The sequence below is a fragment of the Silene latifolia genome, chromosome 7 (assembly GCF_048544455.1).
Source record: "Silene latifolia isolate original U9 population chromosome 7, ASM4854445v1, whole genome shotgun sequence".
NCBI classification, from domain to species: Eukaryota; Viridiplantae; Streptophyta; class Magnoliopsida; order Caryophyllales; family Caryophyllaceae; genus Silene; species Silene latifolia.
In genome coordinates this window covers 4,608,314-4,623,674 of record NC_133532.1, presented here as the reverse complement: position 1 = coordinate 4,623,674, position 15,361 = coordinate 4,608,314, and the positions used below count along the sequence as shown (strand labels likewise).

General features: G+C 40.0%; 1 long non-coding RNA gene across 1 annotated transcript; it reads left to right on the top strand.

Moving 5' to 3' along the window:
• Nucleotides 1–10,684: 10,684 nt before the first annotated feature.
• LOC141590827 (uncharacterized) lies at nt 10,685–12,764 on the top strand. Its single transcript, XR_012520507.1, has 3 exons — nt 10,685–10,742; nt 10,855–10,926; nt 12,663–12,764. It is a non-coding gene; the product is annotated as an uncharacterized LOC141590827 (long non-coding RNA).
• The last annotated feature ends 2,597 nt before the right edge of the window (nt 12,765–15,361 follow it).

Below are 15,361 nucleotides of genomic sequence, written 5' to 3'. Positions count from 1 at the left end.
TATAAAGCCGATTTTGAGTGTTAATCGTTGTATTTTCCGGTGAATCCACTTTGGTTGTAATTTGGATCATTTGAACTTGTTGTATTTACATCTCAAGGTAATTCAAATACTTCACATTAGTAAGTTGAGATTAATGGATCATTTTGTACAAGCCGACTCACAAGTCAAACCCGACTCACGGTCAACCAAGGTGAAGAAGGAGAGCAAAAGATAAGCCAAGGGAATAAGTTCAACGTCAAGAAAAGTAAGTTAATGGAAGATTTGATACCTTGTCATAGACAAACAAAAGCCAAAATGAAGAATTGAAAACTCGGTTTCAGAAGGGTCAACTTCAAACGAGTATATCTCGAGTTACAGACCTCGTATCGACACAAGACCAAGTGGAGGTTAAAGCTTGTGATCTTAGCTTTCCAACGGTAGGTCGCGTGCTTTATTTGACCAAGAAACGAGGGAGATATGGCTTTCGCGAGATTGTGGTATAGGCTAAAACCGGAGCCTGCGGCCCACACCGGAGCCCGCGGTTTTCCTCTGATCATTACGATGTGTTTTCCTTTTTTCCTACTTCCGAAAGCATATTTGTTTGTGACCTAAAAAGGAGGCTCAAGAGTATAAATATCCACATGTTTGAAGATCTAAAGACCACCCTTCTTACCAATCTCATGCTTGGCTAGAACCTAATTATTGAATAATCAAAAAGACTTGTATGAGAAAAGAACTTAGTATTTGGGTGAAAATTGTAATCTTTTAAGAGGGGAAAAGTAATGTCGCAAAAGAAAAATGATGTAATTATAACAATTTTACGGTATTTTTGTGATATTTTAAAGTAGGGTTTTTTTATAACTGCTACCACAAGTAAACCACTTTTTGAGAACTGCTACCAAGGTAAAAAAAGTTTAAAAATTGTTACCATATTCATTGGTTCGGTTAAAAGTCAGTACCAATTAACACCGAAGCCCAAATTTTGACTTGAAAAGACTACCCCTTCTTCAACCTTTCTTCTTCTTCTTTAACTTTTCTCCCTTCCTTTCTTACCCAGACATATGACTTTCCAACTTTATCACTCTTCTCTATCGAATTCACTTTCATCACTCTTTAAATTTTCAACTTCATCACTCTATCAGCCAAAAAGGTGGTGAGTCGGGATTTGAGTGTCTTTATATGGTTTAGGAGGCAGGGTTTCTTTGCCACTTAATCATCATCAAATCACAATGTAGTACCTTCTTCTCCAACATCAACTGATTTATTGTATTTATTTGCCACTTATTTGTTCTTCATCATACCATCTAAAATATCCACATTCAAAAGTTGAATTCGGGTTTAAAAACTTGCACTTAATGAACCTTCTCCCAGAGTTCTCTTCTGAACATGACTTCAATAAGGCTACCGAAAACCAATATCCACACTTAACAGCCTGTAGATGGACCCAGCATAAAAAGCCCTAAACATTGTTGCATGATTCAAATAACAAAAACCCAGATTTTGTAAACCCCTAATTTGAAAACAAAGGAAGGATTTAACCGGAATTAATGGAGTAGAATGGGAGAGAATGAATGAATTGAAAGAAAATGTTACCTGATAACAGATTCAAAGTGAAAGATTGAACGAATAGCTCTAATTGATGAAATAAGAATTAGGGAAAAACAAATGAGAAATTGAAGAAGGATTAATGGAGTTGAAGAGTTTAATGTGTAAGGAAGAGTGAATGTTATAAAGAGGGGGGAAGGGTATAATAGGAATATGAAATATAACTTAATCTAAATGTCTTCTTCATAAATATCCTTGTTCCGGGTGTAATTTCAGAGCAGATATTTATTACCACTCGTAGCTAGTAGAATGATGTCCTTGCTTGAATCCTCCTTGCGGTCTCCTGAAACAATGAACAAACTGAGGGCTCGGCTTTGGCCGAGCGTACTCACTCCGACGCTCAAGTCAGTAAACTTAGAGAGAAGTTGTTGTAACTTGGCTAAGAGTGTATTGTAGAGAGATAAGGAAGATATTACCAGATGAATAGTGGTTATTAGGTTAATTTGTGGATCCTTTCCTCAATGAAGGTTGAGGAGTATTTATAGGCTTTCACCTTTTGTCACGTAGTGGCCAAGTGGCCAAGTGGCTATCAGGTGGAAAGACCGTTGTACCCTCGGCCGATGGACCTGTGGCAGGCTCGCCGAGGGTCTTGGATATGAGTACGCGGATATATGCCCCGACCGCGGGTTGTCGGCCGAGACTCGGTGACAGTCCGACGGGGCTCGGCTTGGCTAGATCTGTCTGAGTCGTTGACTTTGCTATGGATACCCTTGACCTTGCTCAATATGTTGACTTGGTCAGCGGTGCAGAATATGCCCCATCAATTTGCCCCCAGCGTAGTCTATGCCGTGGTATGGGCTCCGATGTATGTTGAGCGTATATTTTGCGTAAGTATTTTGCAAAATTTCTGGTATCGGCTTCTTCCGATGCACCGGCGTGGTTCTTGTTAGGCCGTACCATATCCCCCCTCCACATGGATGCGTAAAGGGTATCCGATGTGGGAAAGAATGTGACGCTGGCCGAGACCAGGGCTGAGAGTGCCGGTTATTTTTGATTGCCCCGGCCGTGCTTCCCGGCTTGTCGATCATGTGGCGGCGGAGAGCAGCGGATACCTAGGAATTTGTTGAGGGAGATGAACAGGCGAAGAGATGTGAATGGGCGTGTTGAATACGCTTGGTCACTGTAGCATTGATTGACATTTAATCGTTGCAACGATTGACATTCCGTGGTTGCATGTCCGACACGTGTCGTTCTTTTGATTGGTTGACGCTTCATGGGTCAAATGCCCTGATTGGTCCTTCTTTGTGGGCTTTTCCCTATAAATAGGGCAGTTATTTCGTGATTTTGGCCACCAAATTCATTTTCTCAAATTTTTCCTCCAAGATCTTCATCTCTCTAAACTTTCAAGGGTTTCCATTTCTTCTAATCTTCAGAGTTTTTGATCCGGCGAGTGTATTTCTTCAAGGTAATCAAACAAATTCTCACCTCTTATTTCGTTAGTAATTGCTGTGAACATGTCTTCTGTTGATGCCGGGACTAGTACTTCTGCGCCGGGGGGTTCCCCGTCGTATTTTGACGAGGAGGGGATACTAGAGGCTATTCCGTTAAGGTTAGGGGGCCCTAGGTCTCCTCCTCCCGTAGTTGATCTGCCCCTCCAGGAGGAGTTGGAGGATGAGGATGAGGATGATGTTGTTAATGGTGATGATGAGAGGGCTCCCGTTGATGGTGGAAGGACGACTATCCGGATCATGGTGAGGCTGCACGATCGCCTCGGCGACCGTGCATTTACAAATAAATTCGCAAGCAGCTCCGGAGAGACTCTTTTCGGAGGTCATTTCTCCTTCGGTGAGGGGTATAAAATTGTTATCCCTGAGGAGGGTCAGGCGGTCTGCTGTCCTCCCCCGGGTCATATCGGCGTGCATATTAGGCATCTGGAGTATGGGCTCCGGTTTCCTTTGAATGAACACGTCATGGCCATCATCAAAGCTATGAACGTTGCCGTGGCCCAACTGCATCCGTTGGCTATGAGGACGATAGTCAGCTTTGTATGGATCTGTCTCTTTAGGGGGGAGGTCCCATCGGTTAACTTGTTTCGCCGCCTCCATAGTCTTCGGCCGTCAAAATCCGGCAAAGTGGGGTGGTACAGCGTACAGACGGAGCGAGAGCTGCTCGTCTCTGTGAACAAACTTACTTCTTGCAAAGACTGGCAAGGGCGATGGGTGTACGTCCAAGTGCCGGAGGACTACCCATTGCCTCGGTCTTTCCAGAGCCCCGTTTACTTACGGTGTGAGACCCGGGAAGAGTATGAGAAACACATCTCCCGGGGTAGCAAGGTTAAGATGGACGCTTCGTTTGTCCCCTTTCGTGGGATGAGAAGCGGGCGATGCGGCTGCTTTGATCTTTGAGGAGGGATGGTCCCCCGACTCGATTATTCTCCAGGATGAGCTGCTCTGCCGCGTCGGCCTCATACCGGCCCTCAATCAAGGTGAGTGGGGTCGGTGTGAGGCCCACCTTTGCTTGTTATGTTCCTTTTTCAGAGCCTTGTTTTACTTCCTTTATGTAACTCTTGTTTGATTTCTTGCAGATCGGTTTGGGCGGGATCTGTCTGAGAAGGACTTGAAGAGGCTAGGGCTTGACAAGGACGGGTGTAACACCCGCGAATTTTCCATTTTGGCAAATATAATCTAATTAACCGTTCCATTGTCTTATTTATATTTTAGATTATTTAATTTAATTAATTTTATTATTATTTATGATTTTTATAAATATTATATTTTAATTCTTAAGTTATATAAAATAAATATTTTGGGCGGATAATAATAGTAATAATAATAATAATAATAATAATATTCTCCGTCTTGAGTTATAGTAGACTTGAGACGAAAACTCTAGTGGAAACCGACTCAATTTGAGTTGTTGGGCTTTTTATAACTTATGGGCCTTTTCTCCTTCTCTTTTCTTTTCATAAAACCCTCACATAATACCTCACAACTTCATCTCCCTCATTATTTTTCTGAAATTCTCCTCAACAACAAACACCATTTTTATACATCTACCTTTCAAATCTTCAAAACACCATAACTTGCTCAATTCTTATCCAAATTAAGTGATTTTCGCGTCTATCTCTTCCTCTCATCGCCCTCCTTCTTTCTAGGTAAGAAAAGATCCGACTTTCCTCCATTAATGGGGCTGTCGAGCCAATTTCTCATGGTACCCTTTTTTCTAGTTTCGATTTTTAGTCTTATTTTGTGTTTTCTTATGTTTAGGAGAAAGGTTAGTTGGCCCGGAAGTGGATTCTTGCTTGTGAGACGATTACATTAGAGATTAAGAGCAAAAAGGTAACGGTGATGGGTTACTCGACTTACATGTCAAATTTGTGTGTTTTATGTGTGGTTGGATGCATACAAATGTTAAAGTTGGTAACTTTCATGTTTCATTCCATTGTTGTGTTGTATGAAGTGGTTTATGAACATTTTCATATGTTTGAGTGACATGCTATCTTATTTTGAGGTTCATAAATTGAAGTCATATGATTAAATTATCCTAACAGGCCAAATTTTATGAGTATTCATCATATTAGAGAAGTATGAAATGATTAAATGAAAGATGATTGAAATTGAAGAACTTTGAATGGTGATTTATTGGGTTTTTCGTGTACGGTGATCCCCTGGGGTGGGCGTAAGCCGCCTACCCAACCTAAGCAATGAGTATATGCGAGTTTGATGTCTTTTATTATAGGGTGTACTCCTGCCTGGGGTGGTGGGCGTGAAATGGTCAACCGGCAGAGAATACATAATGTGCAAAGTTGGCTTGTTTGGCTATAGGGTGTATCCCCTGCCGGTGGGCCGGCAGCCGGTCAGCCGGCAGAGAATACACATTGAGCATATGTTGACCTTGTTTACCTTGACTGTATTCTCTGCGGTGGGGCCGGCGGCGGCCGGTGGACCGGCAGAGAATACACTTTCACCTTTTTTTTCGGCTTTGTTTTACCTTGGCTTGTATCCCTGCCGGTGGGGCGGCAATGGTGGACCGCAGAGAATACACCTACTTCTATTTTTGGCCTTGTTTCACCTAGCATGAATCCTCTGCCGGTGGGCGGCAGCAGTGCCCACGCCGGCAGAGAGCACCTGGTAATCATTATACTCTTATGTTCATACATGCTTCACATGAATTGTTTACGTTATGTTTGTGCAATCATTGTTACTCGTATTTGTGACCGGAGTGTGACGGTTTACATTGTGTGACTACTCGACATTCCTTATTTATTTGCCCTCGGACATTGGGTCACGATTACGTGCCATTGTTTCCGAGTTGGGCTATCTTCCTTCCGCCTCTTCGGACCTTGGGGTACGGATAGGTACCATGGTTCCGATTTGGGGTTACTCGACCTTGGGGCACGGCTAGGTGTCATGGATCGAGTCTTGGATACGATTTGGGATTGTATGTCGAATCGGGTGTCGTCCATCCCGAGAGTCCGCCGATTTAGACTAGGACCGTATTATGATCGTCGTCCTACCAGGAGGTTGGAGTCTACGGGTTTGTCTTGTTTTGAGTCAATCCTTTGTAAATGTCTTGCTTGTTACGGTCATTGGTGTGTTCTTATATACGCGAGTGCACGTCTTCTATGATTGTTTGTGAGAGTCTTGGTCCTATCGGATACTAGTGGTGAGATGCAAGCCCTAGTTGCGATATGATCGCCGGGATTGATGTTCCCATCCGTTCTTATGGTGAGATGTAAGCCATAAGTATGAATGTGACATTAGTAGCCACGTCCCGTGCTATGGTTGTTAAGAGGTTTTCAAAGGAATGGCTATTGGTTTCCATCCATGTATTTTCTATTTAATTGATCCGTTATTTACCTTCTTCATATGATTCGATGCCTATCTCATTAAGAATGCAACATGCCTACACCGTTATGATTATCGTTATATTCCCTTGTTCATATTATTCAAGTATGATGCATGATCGATATGTTTAATTAAGTTCTTGCTTATGTGCATTTCGACATATGGTGGCCGGGAGAACCCGAGTTACTCCCCACCGACCGTGGCGTTCATGTTTACATGAATGACGGGTTTGTGATGCAGATTATGGGGAAGACGTGTGAGCTAGCGAGAACGTTGACCCTTGGACCTTAGTTATAGGTTGCTTAGACTCACCTATCGTTAGACTTGTGTTTATTCGTGGGATATCTTTTCCCCAACGCACTTGTTTTAAATTGTAAAACTTAATTATCTTTCTTTTCATTTTTGTTCGATCACTTATGGTGGATTTCGCACTTTAAGCTTTTAAAGGTTTTAAAAATCTCGTATTTTCCGCTTTAATTTTGATGCCCTATCGAGGGGTGTCACAGTTGGTATCAGAGCATATGTTGCTCCCGACGCACACACGTGTACCCCGAATTTAAATTGAACTTGACCTTGAATAATGAATAAGAGATGGGTAGACTTAAGGACCTAAGTTAGTAGTCTGTAGTGTGTTTGCTCCTTGTTAGGTTCTAACATGTTTGTTGAGTGTCCTTTAATGATTTTTGTGCCCTTGGATCAACGACCGTGAGCTTTCCTACGTGAAGATCAAGACTTGATGCCTTTTGCCGAGAATTGAAGAATTGTTCGACTTTTGAAGAATGCTTCTTCTTCCTTGAAGATATTCCTCATTCGTGTGTACCTTGCCTTGTTCTTTCATTTCTTGATGCTTATTTCCTCCTCTAAACTTTATTTTCTCTTTTCCTTGGAAGCTACTCTTGTACCCTCCTAACTTGTCCTTTGTTCCTTGCTTATCCTCCCTTAACGCCCTTTTGATAGTACTCTTTCTTTTGCTTTACCTTGGAAGCTAGTTATTACTCACCCGACCTATCTTTCGTTTTTGTTTCTCCTTCCATAACATCTTGCATATAGATCTCTTTCTCTTGAAGAATGTCTCTACCTTCTCTGAGATTCCTTCCTCTCTTAGAATGCCTTGTCATATTCCCTTGTCTTTGTGCTCTATACCTATCGTAACTCTTCTCATATATCTTGAGAGTTGTCTTTGTACCTTTTCTTCTTATAATACACCTCATGGACACCTTCATCTTTGTCTTATGGAATGTTAACTTCGGTCGGATAAGTTGGCTTTTGTGGAGTTTGTTTGTGTTTGACCCTTAACCCCGGTTTTGAGAGGTCGTGATGTTAGAAAGACTTAGGTAATGTGATGATAAATACTTAGTGATTCTTATACCTAGTGCCTTGACCAAGTGAGTATAATTGATTGGCGGATTCTTTATGTTAGGAATGAGTTGCCTATGTGATTAAAGTTATAGAACTTGGATTTGCTGTTTATGTTTGGGATTTGAAAGCTTAGTAGGTTGAGCGTCGTTACCTTAGGAGTAAACATGAGATAAGTTTAGGATATGGATTTGGAAGAAAACCCATTTTTGATGTTAATGATCCCGTATAGAATGGTGATGTGGTTTGATATTAGTTGACCCTTGAGGATTTTGTTGAGAAGCCCTTGCTAATTCATTCTTTGGTTTTTAAAACATTGAGGTTGTGACGAATACTTGAGATAAAGAGATGTTGTTATGCTTGAGTGGTAGATTTACCTTAGGGAAACCCTAATACGTGATAGGATAGGTGAACAATGAGTCTAACCAATGTATCAACCCTTAAGCGAGCGTTTATTTTTACCTTGATCAGCCATAGAGGTGTAATCCTTGAAGAGAGACTTGCATATAAGGAATGAGATGAATTGTCTTAACCCATGTTTTGGAATTTGGTCGTTTTGTTATGATGGTACAATATCCTAATAGGCGTGACCTTGTTAGAGAGAACCTTAAGTCTTAGAAAGCGTATGGTTTAAGCCTTAAAATCCCCCTTCGTACCTTTAATCATCTTCCTTCCCTCCGCTTATACCTTGATTAGATTTAATTCTTAAGCATAAAAGTTACTTGTCGTTTCCTTGACTTGAATACCTCTCTAATTCTAATGTCTCTTACTGGTGTTAACTAGTTACCTTTACTATTGACTCCTTTAATCTCACACCTCGTCATGTTCATGTATCCCCTTGAAATTTCCTATCATTTCTTGACCTAGTTATTACTCTTTGTCTCTTTAGTGGAGTGATGGCATTGTTGGCTATGTTGTAGAGTGAGTGAGATGCTCTTTGAGGATTCTTTGTGAACCTTGATTTCGTCAAAATTGGATAAGTGGAACTTGAGTTGAGTTGGGTAGGAAAAATTGTATGACAAACCTATTTACTTTTGGTTGGTGGTCTTTATGATTTGGGGAATGCGATCATCTATGCTTGTGGACTCGGGTGTGAATAAGATTTTGGTTTGGAGTGTTAGAAAGTATGAAGACCTTAAGATTTTGACCTTTGATTGAGGATTTTACTATAGTGAGAACTCCTAGTGGTCGATAGTTGGTTAGGTGTGTAACTGTTTTAGTAGTTTTGATCTTTCGTGGAAATCGTTTATAGATGATTTATATTTGAGAGTTATGGAATCACAATTGTGGTGGAGTTACTTGACCCACGGGGTAGCATAAGAGTAAAGTGTGGGTATTTTGAGGAAATGCTTGGGAGTTATGTGGTTATGAGTTTTGTGGTTAGGAAGTTTTCTAACCATTCGGGATGACTTTGTTGTTCGAGATTTAAGTATCTAGTGTTTCCTTGTTGCCTAATTTCCCGTCCTCTTTGACCATAAGTGTTTCCGTTCATACCTCTCTTCCTCGTTTATGCTTGCTCCTCCTTTAGAATTTGATGTTAACCTATGAAATTCAATCTTTGATATCCTTGTAGATTCGATTTCAACTCTTCTCCTAGGAAGTTCGTCATATCTCTTTTGTTGGTTAAGTTTGAACCCTCTTAGCGTATCTTGTTTTCATGATATCTAAGTTACTTTTCAATTCATAAAATTTCTAAACATTTCAAACTACCATTTTTGGTTAAAAAAGTTTATGTTACTTTTACTAAACCCTACCTATTTTAAGAGTTCAAAAATGAAAATTTGATTTAGTTATCCTTTTGTCCTACGAGTATAACTCCTTTTTATTGATTTTTAATTGCTAAACCCGAGTTACTTTTAACTTTGCTCAATTTCTAACTAGCTTTGATCTACTTATGATTTCGTTGTCAAAAGTTTAATATTATATTTTCAAGAATTTGACTTCCTTTTGAATTTAGAAATGAAACCTCTACTTCTATTTTGATCTTTGCAAAAGAAAATTTGAGTGAATTGCCTTCTCTTTTGATTTTGACGTTGATCGGATGTTAGAACTCGTTATTTGAAACGTTTAATAACTTGTTCTGCGCTTGTCGGCGAATGATTTTTGTTTTAAATTTGTCTTAGACTTGGAAAGTTAGCGTTCTTGTGTGCACGACAAGAGCAATTTCGTTCCATGAATGAGACTTATACTTTTGAAAATTCTTTATTAATGTTTTTGAAAGTATTTTGATTTTCGATTTATACAAATGATTTGCTTTTGACCATATCTTCGATTTGGAATGTGATGTTCTTGAATGCGCAACGAGAGCATTTTCGTTCCTTTGATGAGAATTTGGTTATGTCGGAAAATTTTATTTGGGATTTTTGAAAGGATTTCGATTCTTACGATAAGTAACCTTTTAATGTTTTGTTTACCGATTTCCAAAATTTCGGTTTTATTTTTATATTACTTTTCCTTTCTACTTTCAAGTTTCGAGGACGAAACTTTTTAAAAGTTGGGGTGATTGTAACACCCGCGAATTTTCCATTTTGGCAAATATAATCTAATTAACCGTTCCATTGTCTTATTTATATTTTAGATTATTTAATTTAATTAATTTTATTATTATTTATGATTTTTATAAATATTATATTTTAATTCTTAAGTTATATAAAATAAATATTTTGGGCGGATAATAATAGTAATAATAATAATAATAATAATAATATTCTCCGTCTTGAGTTATAGTAGACTTGAGACGAAAACTCTAGTGGAAACCGACTCAATTTGAGTTGTTGGGCTTTTTATAACTTATGGGCCTTTTCTCCTTCTCTTTTCTTTTCATAAAACCCTCACATAATACCTCACAACTTCATCTCCCTCATTATTTTTCCTCGAAATTCTCCTCAACAACAAACACCATTTTTATACATCTACCTTTCAAATCTTCAAAACACCATAACTCGCTTCAATTCTTATCCAAATTAAGTGATTTTCGCGTCTATCTCTTCCTCTCATCGCCCTCCTTCTTTCTAGGTAAGAAAAGATCCGACTTTCCTCCATTAATGGGGCTGTCGAGCCAATTTCTCATGGTACCCTTTTTTCTAGTTTCGATTTTTAGTCTTATTTTGTGTTTTCTTATGTTTAGGAGAAAGGTTAGTTGGCCCGGAAGTGGATTCTTGCTTGTGAGACGATTACATTAGAGATTAAGAGCAAAAAGGTAACGGTGATGGGTTACTCGACTTACATGTCAAATTTGTGTGTTTTATGTGTGGTTGGATGCATACAAATGTTAAAGTTGGTAACTTTCATGTTTCATTCCATTGTTGTGTTGTATGAAGTGGTTTATGAACATTTTCATATGTTTGAGTGACATGCTATCTTATTTTGAGGTTCATAAATTGAAGTCATATGATTAAATTATCCTAACAGGCCAAATTTTATGAGTATTCATCATATTAGAGAAGTATGAAATGATTAAATGAAAGATGATTGAAATTGAAGAACTTTGAATGGTGATTTATTGGGTTTTTCGTGTACAGTGATCCCCTGCCGGTGGGCCGGCAGCCGGCCTACCCAACCGGCAGCGAGTATATGCGAGTTTGATGTCTTTTATTATAGGGTGTACTCCTGCGGTGGGCAGCCAATGGCCAACCTACAGAGAATACATAATGTGCAAAGTTGGCTTGTTTGGCTATAGGGTGTATCCCCTGCCGGTGGGCCGGCAGCCGGTCAGCCGGCAGAGAATACACATTGAGCATATGTTGACCTTGTTTACCTTGACTTGTATTCCCTGCCGGTGGGCCGGCAGCCGGTGGACCGGCAGAGAATACACTTTCGGCCTTTTTTCGCTTTGTTTTACCTTGGCTTGTATCCCTACGGTGGGCGGCGAAGCCGGTGGACCGGCAGAGAATACACCTACTTCTATTTTTGGCCTTGTTTCACCTAGCATGAATCCTCTGCCGGTGGGCGCAGGCAGCAGGTGCCCACGCCGGCAGAGAGCACCTGGTAATCATTATACTCTTATGTTCATACATGCTTCACATGAATTGTTTACGTTATGTTTGTGCAATCATTGTTACTCGTATTTGTGACCGGAGTGTGACGGTTTACATTGTGTGACTACTCGACATTCCTTATTTATTTGCCCTCGGACATTGGGTCACGATTATGTGCCATTGTTTCCGAGTTGGGCTATCTTCCTTCCGCCTCTTCGGACCTTGGGGTACGGATAGGTACCATGGTTCCGATTTGGGGTTACTCGACCTTGGGGCACGGCTAGGTGTCATGGATCGAGTCTTGGATACGATTTGGGATTGTATGTCGAATCGGGTGTCGTCCATCCCGAGAGTCTGGCCAGATTTAGACTAGGACCGTATTATGATCGTCGTCCTACCAGGAGGTTGGAGTCTACGGGTTTGTCTTGTTTTGAGTCAATCCTTTGTAAATGTCTTGCTTGTTACGGTCATTGGTGTGTTCTTATATACGAGAGTGCACGTCTTCTATGATTGTTTGTGAGAGTCTTGGTCCTATCGGATACTAGTGGTGAGATGCAAGCCCCTAGTTGCGATATGATCGCCGGGATTGATGTTCCCATCCGTTCTTATGGTGAGATGTAAGCCATAAGTATGAATGTGACATTAGTAGCCACGTCCCGTGCTATGGTTGTTAAGAGGTTTTCAAAGGAATGGCTATTGGTTTCCATCCATGTATTTTCTATTTAATTGATCCGTTATTTACCTTCTTCATATGATTCGATGCCTATCTCATTAAGAATGCAACATGCCTACACCGTTATGATTATCGTTATATTCCCTTGTTCATATTATTCAAGTATGATGCATGATCGATATGTTTAATTAAGTTCTTGCTTATGTGCATTTCGACATATGGTGGCTGGGAGAACCCTGAGTTACTCCCCACTGACTGTGGCGTTCATGTTTACATGAATGACAGGTTTGTGATGCAGATTATGGGGAAGACGTGTGAGCTAGCGAGAACGTTGACCCTTGGACCTTAGTTATAGGTTGCTTAGACTCACCTATCGTTAGACTTGTGTTTATTCGTGGGATATCTTTTCCCCAACGCACTTGTTTTAAATTGTAAAACTTAATTATCTTTCTTTTCATTTTTGTTCGATCACTTATGGTGGATTTCGCACTTTAAGCTTTTAAAGGTTTTAAAAATCTCGTATTTTCCGCTTTAATTTTGATGCCCTATCGAGGGGTGTCACAACGGGAAGGTTGTCAAGCGGCGTCCTACGGCTGAGTTGAAGGATCGCAGGCTAGCCCCCAACGAAATCATGGAAAAGCAGACGAGGGGGTTGGATCAGGAGACGGCCCATGCACGGGTTCTCGGAGGCGTGCCGAAAATATCAAAGAAGGCAGCGTCCAAGTCGGCGGCTGTATCAACGGCAACTCCCTCTTCGACCCCAGTGGTCGAAAAGGATCATGTGGAGGTGATCAACATTACTGAGGAGGAGGTGACCGTTGCTAAGGTCCCTTCTCCGAAGAAGAGGAAGGACCCACCGTCTGCTTCCACCGTTTCTTAGGGAGATGCTGTTTCCACCACCCTCCGGCTAAGAGGGCCCAAACCGCGTACGGATCTAACTTGTGGTTCTTGATTTAGCCGGTTTGTTGGACGTTCCTGATGACAGACTTTCTGATGTGTCAATGCACGGTGACATGGATGCCCTGTGTAAAGAATGGTGTTTCATGGAGGTGAATGTGATTTATGACTTCTTAGATGTAAAACGTGACAGAAAAGTAGTGATAGTAATAGTGGATTGGACGAGGTTGTTTCAAGTAGTAAGAACTAATCACAGTGGCTGATGTTTTATTTTGCGGGGAAATTAGTGGGGTGGAGGGAGGGTTATTTGTGGAGGGTGTTGAGTTTAACGAGGATAGTGATAATAAATAAGGTTTTTTATCAGCAAAATATCGCTTGCATTAAAACATATAGGTAACATGAATAATAACAAGAAACCTCAAAAGATCATACTGATAAACTTAATCTTGACCCCATTAATCCAAATTAAAGTAAAATCTTAATTCTAACAACATTGTCGAAACGAGGGTTAGTTTTTATTGGATTGTGGATTTTTCTAGAACAAGGGTTTAGTTTTTCACTTGGTTGGATAAATTTGAGAGAAGTTTCGAAGACAAGGATCGATCTTTCAAGGGATGAGATTGTTTTAGATCATGTGTGTGAATAGGGAAGAAAAATAGGGATCTGCGTGAAAGATTTTGTTTCAAATGAGAAGATGGGGGCAAGACTATTGTTATAGGGGGTGTCATAAGCAGCCTCAACCATGTAGTATTGCGTTGGAATTTGGTTCACATTCAAAGACACGTCTATAGTTTGAACGGGAGATATAACATTTAACTACCTGTAAATGTTTTTACGTAACTACCATATAATTGTCCCACATCGAAAGATTAGTATAAGGTATGGTAATTATATGATTATAAATAAGAGTTAACCCACGTATATATTAATCTTTTATTTTTTTTGTAAGAGATATTTTAATAATATGTAAACCAATCATTAGACATAGAATGTAAACATTAAACCCTTATAACGTTTTTTTTTGCATTATAAATAAGTTTATTACCCCGTTGCAACGCACGGGCATTAACGGGCATTCAAACTAGTATGAAATATATACAAATCCTATTATTGTTGGCGAGTTGATTTCCTGTTTCCCGAAAACAAAAGATAGGAAAAAAGATATTATCATTCACCAACCAAAGACAACCCTAAGACACCATCCACCGCCAACACCAACACCAACCAACACAAACAAAAGATAGTAATCTTGGCATTTAACTATATCAAAACCAATCTGAAACTAATCCTACAAACAACAAAGATAAGGGCATCGACACAACAAATCTGAAAATTGAAAAAACAGCACATCAAACAGGTTGTTGTCGGTGACGATGTGGGAGGAAGGAGGGCGGCATGAGGGAGGGTATTTCGGGTTGGCAGATCCGGCCTTTTTGGCAGATCCGGACGAGGACGAAGACCGGTTGGAGAGGAGGGAGGCTGTCGGGTTGTCGGATCACAAAAGTTGTTACCTTTATCAACAACAACGGTAATAATTCGATTGCTTCTGCAGGTTAGTGTCATCGGATCTATCTAACGTCTGTATTTGCCAAAATTAAATCCTTGTTTTTTTAATTATTATTTAGATTTCTGCATCATCGAATCTATCTATTTGCAGGTTTGAGTCATCGGATCTCTCGGTGGTTGTAGCAAAACTGCTTTATAGGTTCGTATTGATGCTTTCATTGTTTCGCCGACTCCAAAGATGTCAACTTTATCAATTGTATATCTAATCAGATGGTTTTCTATCACTAAAGTTGTTATCTTTATCGACAACGGAAACAATTCAAATGCTTTTATACAAATCTGGGTAGCTAATACTATCGATTTGTGTCAATTGAGATTTTATCACTCTCGAAAACTAGTCCCTTGCGTAAAAAAAGGATTTTTGCATCATTGGATTTTATAGAATTCAATTAAAATTTGCTTCTTTCAAACAATTTCCGTGTTAAATCAATTTTAGGATAAGAAAAAATCCAAGCTTTAATGCTCTTATACCCCATCTGATTTATCTTTTTTTTTTTTGTGCTGCCGATGAGGCTACTATT